This window comes from Canis aureus, chromosome 23 (genome assembly GCF_053574225.1).
Source record: "Canis aureus isolate CA01 chromosome 23, VMU_Caureus_v.1.0, whole genome shotgun sequence".
Taxonomy (NCBI): Eukaryota; Metazoa; Chordata; class Mammalia; order Carnivora; family Canidae; genus Canis; species Canis aureus.
The window spans coordinates 2,500,441-2,508,855 of NC_135633.1; the positions used below are offsets into that span (position 1 = coordinate 2,500,441).

Genomic DNA, 8,415 nt, shown 5'->3' on the forward strand with positions numbered 1-8,415 from the left:
GGCAGCACATGAGCTCGCTTGCTGGGAGTGGGTGACACTTCCCACAACTTTCCCCAAATCTGCCAATCCTTTGAGGAACAGCTTGAACAATTATAGAAACCACAATAATTTAATTTCTTATATATGTTTTTAAGGCATTCTTTACTTTTCAAGATACTCTCACATATCCCGCCTCGTCTGATCTTTCCACGGACTCTGTGAAGTAGGGGGTCCAACCAATGTTCCCACTTGTCAGATTTTGAAAAAATGAGGCATTTAGAAGAAGAAAGCTTAGTTGGAGAGACTCTTTTTTTAATTTAGATTCAATTAATTAACATATAATGTATTATTGGTTTCAGAAGTAGAGGCCAGTGATACATCAGTCTTATATAGCACCCAGTGCTCATGACATCACGTGTCCTCCTTAATGTCCATCATGCGATTGTCCCATTCCCCCACCCTTCCCTCTCCAGCAGTTTGTTTCCTATGATTGAAAGTCTCTTATGGTTTGTCTCTCTCTCTGGTTTTGTCTTGTTTTATTTTTTCCTCTCTTCCCCTATGATCCTCAGTTTTAGTTCTTTGATTCCACTTATGAGTGAGATCTCAGGATAATTGTCTTTCTCAGATTCACTTATTTCACTTAGCACAATATCCTCTAGTTCTATCCATGTTGCTGCAAATGGCAAGATTTCTTTTTCCTTTTTTTTTTTTTTTTTTTTTTTGATGGCTGAGTAGTTTCCCACCGTATATACAGACCACATCTTTCTCCATTTACCTGCTAATGGGCATCTGGGGTCTCTCCACAGTTTGGCCATTGTGGACACTGCTGCTCTAAACATTTAGGGTGCAGGTGCCCCGTCAGATCACTACATTTGTATCTTTGGTGTAAATTCCTACTAGTGCAAATGCTGGGTCATAGGCTAGCTCTATTCTCAACTTTTTAGTATTTGTACTGCCGAAGCGAGCACTAGTCTCACCAAACCTCCATCCTGTTTTCCAGGGTGGCTGCACCAGCTTGCATTGGAGAGACTCTTAGTAAGAGGTATTTAAGTTGCATTCCAGCTGATTTGGAAACATGGGGATGCATCATAAATAGAGAGAAGGCAATTCCATGGATACCCCTAGGTCAGGAAATGACCCTGGAGCCTACAAATAGAGGATCAATCATTGCAGCTAATCTCAGGATCTAGAAGAGGAATACAGAGGAGAGAGATAAATTCTAAAGAGGGAGCTCTCTGTGTACAGAAAAAAAAAAAAAAAAAGGTTTTGGGCACCTGGGTGGCTCAGTGGTTGAGCATCTGCCTTTGGCTCAGGTAGTGATCCCAGGTCCTGGGATCGAGTTCCCCTTTTCCTGTGAGGAGCCTGCTTCTCCCTCTGCCTGTGTCTCTGCCTCTGTATCTCTCATGAATAAATAAATAAAAATATTTTTAAAAAATAATGAAAAAAATTAAGATATTTAGAAACCCCAAATACTGGAAAGATCATATTGCCCACCCCCATGAGTAATTCAAAATACAGGACTATATAATAAAATCTTATATACTATCATATTTAGCAATATTCCTTCCCCCCTCAAAAAAAAAAAAAAACCACAAAACTATCCTTTAGAAAAGAAGGGAGTTCCCTTATATTCAAGCTACTTCAAAATGTCTCATATTCTGGGATGCTCACTGTAATACTTCATTTTGAACAAAAAGTACTGTTTGGGGAAGATGGATTAGCCCTAGAACTTTCTCAGTTAAGGCTGGCTTGGGATAATTACTGAGGTTAGCTAGCAGAATTGGTTTAAAAAAAAAAAAAAAAGGAGAGAGAGAGAGAGAGAGAGAGAGAGGCAAATTCAACAGTTTTACTAATTATTATAATTATGAGCCCCTAATTCCAAAAGTTGACCATTGTTGTGAACAGGCTTCTTAAAAGTCATTTTCGTATGCATAAGAGTCAGTGTTGAGGAAAGTACAAATATGTACATATGACAACCTCAAGGATGCTGATGTTCTGGAAATGGCTTCTGTGGGCTTGGAGACAAAATGCCCAGTGACCCCGTCACACGTGGATTCAGTCAGTCTGTACCTCTAACAGCTCATGCAGAAATACAACTGATGTTCTCCGGAAAGAGACTTTTTGAGTCTTAAATGATTAAATGACTCAAAAAAGTGGCTGCCACGATAGCAGATATTAATGCCAAAAATATATTTTTTTATTTTTTTATTTTTATTTTTTTTGCCAAAAATATTTTTGAAGAGTTTGAATAAAGTTGCTTTGTGATATATGAGAAAGAAAAGGCGTAATTTTTTTAAGAGAGAGACAATCCCAAGCAGTCTCCACAGCCAGCAAGGAGCTGGGTACAGGGCTCAGTCTCACAACCCCAACATCATGACCTGAGCCAACATCACAAGTCAGACACTTAACTGACTGAGTGACCCAGGGGCCCCAGAAACGCATATTTCTCCATTGATATAGTATTCCATATGTGGTTTACAGTAGTTGGATGTCACTAAATGACTAAATTAGATACAAGAGGCACGCATTTGATCATTCCATCTACATACCTAGAAGTTCATCTCTTCACGTTGGTAAGCAAAACTTTCTCATTGATTTTCTCACTGAGAGAATAAGAGGAAAACCTAATTTTGGAGACTCAAATGCATAGATGTATGTGTATATATATGTATATATATATATATGATAGATATAAGGAATTCAAAAACAGTTCTGATTTTTGTTATTATGACTCAGTTCTTTTTTGAAATGTCAAGTATCAAAAAGTTCCAAAACGGCCTTTTGGGTGTTCGCCTCTGATGTGGCTGGTCTACGTTTGATCTATGTATCGTACAGCATATTGATCTGCTAATTTGCTCATCTAGGTCTCCTGGGTCTGTGGTCCAAATAGCATCCAAATGCTGAAATCCAAGAGTAGTAAGATCATGTGGTACAGACGCAGACACGGAGAATCACCTCTTTCAGAGTCCGGGGAAGACACCGAATGACAATTCTGTCGTTCTCTTAGGGATTACAGGACCCCTTAATCCTGATTCCTGGTCTCCTGTCTATTCAGGGAGTGAGACTGCAGCAAAATCTCATTAACCCTCTAATTAGTTTCCTAAGGCAGCCGTAACAAATTACCAAACACTTGCTGGCTTACAACAACAGAAATGAATTCTCTCCTGGTGTGGAGGCCACCATGGGTAGTCAGGCTGTGAGGGAGAAGCCATCCCGGGCCTCTCTCCTAGCTTCTGGTGACTGTCCACGAGCCGGCCTTCCTCGGCCGGTAGGTGTAGTCCAGGCCGTGTCTTTTCTTCACGTGGCTTTCCCCGTGTGTGTCTACGTCTCAAATGTCCCTCTCTTTTCTCTTATAAGGACACAAGCCAACATTAGTCTGGTCTGCTCTAGTGAGGCATGAAAACGAGTAGCTGGAAAGGTAAAGTCAACGTTAAAATAAAGCCTTGGGTGTGGGTAGGGTGCCCCTTCTTTGCACACTTCCCATCATTCACTTTTCTGTACTCTTCAAGAGGCCAACAAGGTCTAAGATAGCAAAGGAGACCATTGTCTCTTCCACTTAAAGCCCAGCACAACGCAGCCACTCTGCAAGTATTTGTTACATGGAAGAATGAATGAATGAATGAATGAATGAGAGGGAGAAAACTTTTTCAGCACATTGGGCTGTGTGCCTCAGACCTAGCTTTCACCTAGGGTCTTATCAGCCCACACTGCCCCTCCCTGGCACCTCCAGACCTTCGAGGTGTGCGCACTCTCCGAGGTATGGGTGCCTCGAAGACTAAAGCACCCAACTTCCTTCCTTCCTTCCTTCCTTCCTTCCTTCCTTCCTTCCTTTCTTCCTTCTTTCCTTCCTTCTCCTTTTTTTCTTTCCATTATTTTTACTAATTTCCTTCCTAAGTATGCCGTCCACAAAGCAGAATTTAAATGGGGCCAAGTCCACGTGATGGGATGAGCACTGGGTGTTATATGTTGGCAAATTGAATTCAATGAAAAATTTTAAAGAATAAATTTTTTTTTAAACGGGGGTGGGTGGGGGAAGGAGGCCAAGTCATGGAGTCTTTCCACTAATGAAGTTCTGGACTTCCAGAAATAGACACAAATGACAGAATCAAACAGAAGATGCCTTTGTAAAACTTCTAAAAGAAATAAACTTATGTAAGGAAGGCTGTGCTGGAGTGTGTGTGTGTGTGTGTGTGTGTGTGTGTGTGGTGTACAGGGTATATAGCTGAAGGTCACCAAAACTGAGAGGTCACGGGGGCGCCTGAGTAGCTCAGTCGGTTAAAGGCCCAACGCTTGGTTCTGGCTCAGGCTGTGATCTGGTGGTCACGGGACCCAGCCCTGCGTCCAGCTCTGTGCTCAGTGCCAGAGTTGGCTTCAGATTCTTCCTCCCTCTCCCTCTGCCCCTCCCTGCTTGTACTCTCTCTCTCTCTCTCTCTCAAATAAATAAATAACATTTTTAAAAACAAACAAAAAACCTGAGAGGTCACAGGAGAGATGCATTTCCTAGAACACCAAACTAGAAGTTCAACCCCCAGAAGACAGAGGCCTTAATGATAATGTGGACTCCCACACTTCTACGGTGCAGGCTCCAAAGGGCGCCGTGAAGGGAGTCCTGATCGTTGCCACCACCCTTTACGGACTCTAGTATAGATATCAACATCCCACCCTCGCATCTCATCAGCCTCTTCCCTCTTCTCTGATGTTTTCTTGCATGGCCCTCATCTGACTTTGCTAACTTATAACTTCTCCACTGTTTACCGTTCCTAAGAGTGGTCATAATTGGGTGGGACAAACTGATGGAAGGCCCCACAGCTTTCCAGCCACAGAAGAATGAATGATGGTGGGGAAGAAATATTTGTTCCACACCACCTAGGTAAGGAGGGACTCTGCTGCCTTGTAGGGCGAACATGGGGACAGCAATCCTCATGTTCCCTCTCTCTCTCTCTCTCTCTCTCTCTCTCTCCTTCTTCTTCTCCTATGTCTAAGGCAACAGTCACTAATTTCTACTATGCATCTTCATAACATTTTATTCTACTAATTCTATTCTTTTATGCTATTCTTTTTTGGGCTCATCCCTCTTCCAAGAAAGATGAGACGTACCAAACGTGACTTACGTTCCCGGCCAGTTTTATTTGGACTCGTTCCAGATTGTTCATAGCAATTAAAAAATGGCACCAAGGCTTTACCTCAGTCATCTTCCTCCCTAGCACCCCAGGAACAGCCTTATTATGCTGTGGGAAAAAAAAAAACTGGGTTGAGTGTCTCTAAGGTAAGCAATGAGTTGAATTTAAGTAAATTATAATCAAAGTAGAAAGAAAAGAGCGTAGTAATTTGAAGTGGGTTCAATTCAAAAGCACAAAATAGTCTGTAATTTCGAGGCAAACTGTATGAACTGAGCACCAATTTCCTCATCCGTAAAATGGAGCTGTTGCTACGTAGCTCACAGGGTTGTGGCAGGTCCTAAATGAAAAGAACATCTGGAAAATGTGTAACACATGAGAGCTATTCAGTAAGTGTCCAATAAATCATAAGCTGTTCAATTAGTTCTCTTACCTCCAGCCCCTAAAAACACTCTGATATGGACTATGTTTTTTTTTTCATAATAAGTGTGACATCTAGACATATTTGTTCCAAATTTCAATACAATTGTATTCAAGCCCAGATTGGTTTCAAATATTGTGTCAGGAGCGTACACGACTTTACATACAGGCTTCTGTTGTACACATAAGACTCGGGCATTTCACTGTATGTAAATTATACTTCAATAAAAAAAAAAATGTCCACTCTCTTCTCTCTCAAAAGTGTGGGACTGGGCTCCTATTCCCTGAAAGGCCCCCTGACATCCCTGCCTGGCCTCCAGCTGCAAATGTGCCCCAGATGGAAAAGGTGAAGACAAGCTGTTTAAATGTTTATGGTACTGCACTTCCTCAATTATAAACCCACATTTTCTCATTTTAATATTTCCAGAGAAGCAACTTACATTCAATGGACATTTGATGCAGGGTTTCTTCCCTCGATGCCCCTGCAGGTCATTCACCCCCTTACTCTCTGCAAAGTCACTCTGAAACCACAGTGTGTGTCAGGTCAGTGCCATCCAGGAACCACTGAGATCTGCTCACTGAATGTAGATAACCTAGGGATACGCAATAACTGATATACTTGGCATTTCCTACGTGCTACGGTTTTACACATATTCACTCATTTGGTCCTCAAAACAAAACCCATTGGGATGGCAAGATCATTATCCCTGCACCACAGACAAGGAAAAGGAGACTCAGAGACGTTAAGGAGCTTGCACAAATTCAGACCGCGTCGAAGTGGAGAGCCGGGTACCTGAAGCCAAGCAGTCTGGCTCCCGAGGCTCGGCCCCTCACCACCAGGCCTCTCTGCCCCTCTACGTGCCCTAATGTCAGTAACAGGAAAACCCGGGTGCACTTGCTGAATGCCCGTTGAGTGCACTGAAAACGAGGGGGCAAAATGTTGTAGTTCCAGGCCTTCGGGACGCTTGAAACCTGAACAACAGAGATGTGGGATGTTAGAAATACTGTTGATGTCAGAGTGCAAGACTTGTGGTGCCCAGGCAAAAAAGAGGCTCTGTGGAAGACACTGCTGGAAGGGGCCTTGGGGGCTGGCTGAGTCCAGTCGAGCTGCTATAATAAGATGCCATAGACTGCGTGGCTTATGCGTAACATACATTTATTTCTCAGGTTCTGGAGTCGGGGAAGTCCCAAATCAAGGTGCCAGCAGATGTGGTGTCTGGTAAGGACCTGCTTCCTGGTTTCCAGACAGCATTCTTGTTGCTCTGTTGTCGTCTGGCAGGTGGGTGCAGGCACCCTCTGAGCCTCCCTTACACAGGAACTAATTCTTTGCATGAGGGCTCCAACCTCAGACCTAAGCACCTCTCAAAGGCTCCACCTCCAAATACCCTCACACTGGGGGATTAAGTTTCAACATAGGAGTTCGTGGGGAGGGCGTACTAAATTGGGCGCAGCCCTCTCGCATCCCTGCGAACAGAAGCCAGGCCCGTCCCTATCTGACTTCGACGAGAGAGGCTCCACGTTTATTTCGAACCTGTTCTTCTTGAGCTTTCACCTTGTTGAATCAATCCTCCATCCTCTTCTTAACTCCATGTCTCAGCGCATGCTCCATCCTTGACCATTTCAGCTGGCAATGAGCCCGGGGGCAACTCCTTTGGTTATTTCCTACGGCATCTTGGTACCTCTCACAATGACTGGCTCTGTGCAACCCTGAGATTTCCACAAGAGACCACAAATTGAGAGCAGGAGTACCCTTCGCCCCCATACCCACCCCTACAGGGAGCCTAGAACTCATTGTGGCTCAAATGCTTAATGACGGTGGCCAGATACCTTGGTTCTCATTGTCCATTGCCACTCAACCTCCGTTTATCTGTCAGGTGCTTAGAAGAGTGTCCACCTCATAGTAGGCAGCAAACAAATACTTCTGAAGGAATAAATAAATAAAGGAATGTGTCCATCTGTACCTGCTTGCAGGTTCCCTGAAGATCAAGGAAGCTCCCATGAACGAAAGCCCATTAGATGCAACAAGTGTCAAGTTTTTTCTTATCTTCAAAGAATGTATAGATAGGATCAAATGCCTACAACGATGGCCATTCCAGTGGTCCGAGGTGACCCCTATTGATCTCTGTTTCCTGGTATTCAGCCCTTGTGAATCAGGGATGAACTGCGCAATCAGAATACTCTAGAACTTACAGTGTGTAACTTCCAAGGCTAGGTCAAAAAAAGGCACCGTCACTTCCGCCCTGAAGGCCTCCTTTGCTGGGAAGCCAGCTGCCATGTCAGGAGAACGCGCGGTTAGCCTGTGGAGGAGCCTTCACAAAGAGGAATTCAGAATTCCCCCCCGCAGCCAGCACCAACTGCCAGCCACGTGAGGGAGCCACCGTTGAACAGGAGCCTCTAGCCTCGGTCCAACCTTCAGATGACTGCAGCCCCAGCCGACGCCTGGAATGTTACCTCACAAGAGACTCTGCTGCAGAAGCACACACCTAAGCTGCCCTGAAGTCCTGGCCCTCAGAAAATATGACAGATGATAAATACAAATTACTGTCCTAAATCCACTAAATCTTGCGGGCCATTTGTTATGGGGTCATGGATTATAAAGGAAAACAAAACAAAAAGTAGAAATACCAAGTATTAAGAGAACCCACTATCTGGTGGCCTGTTTTGCCTGTCCTAGCAGAGAATCCTCACGGTGGGAGAGAGGTTATTCATGTCAGCGGGTGGACACAATGCCCAGGAAGCTTCACGATGGATCCAGGTACGAGAGGAGGGGGAGGACCCTGACCGAGCTAGGAGAATACGCTTCCAGCGAGTGCTTGCCCCCTCTGCTACCTCCCCTGTGTCTTCTCACCTCTCTGACAAGCCCCAAATAAGGAACATTGACCCCATGAGGTGATAAGGG

General features: G+C 44.2%; 1 long non-coding RNA gene across 1 annotated transcript; it reads right to left on the reverse strand.

Moving 5' to 3' along the window:
• Window positions 1-6,655: 6,655 nt before the first annotated feature.
• LOC144295224 (uncharacterized) lies at window positions 6,656-7,925 on the reverse strand. Its single transcript, XR_013362563.1, has 2 exons — window positions 7,707-7,925; window positions 6,656-7,437 (listed from the first exon to the last, which is right to left on the reverse strand). It is a non-coding gene; the product is annotated as an uncharacterized LOC144295224 (long non-coding RNA).
• Between the last annotated feature and the right edge of the window lie 490 nt (window positions 7,926-8,415).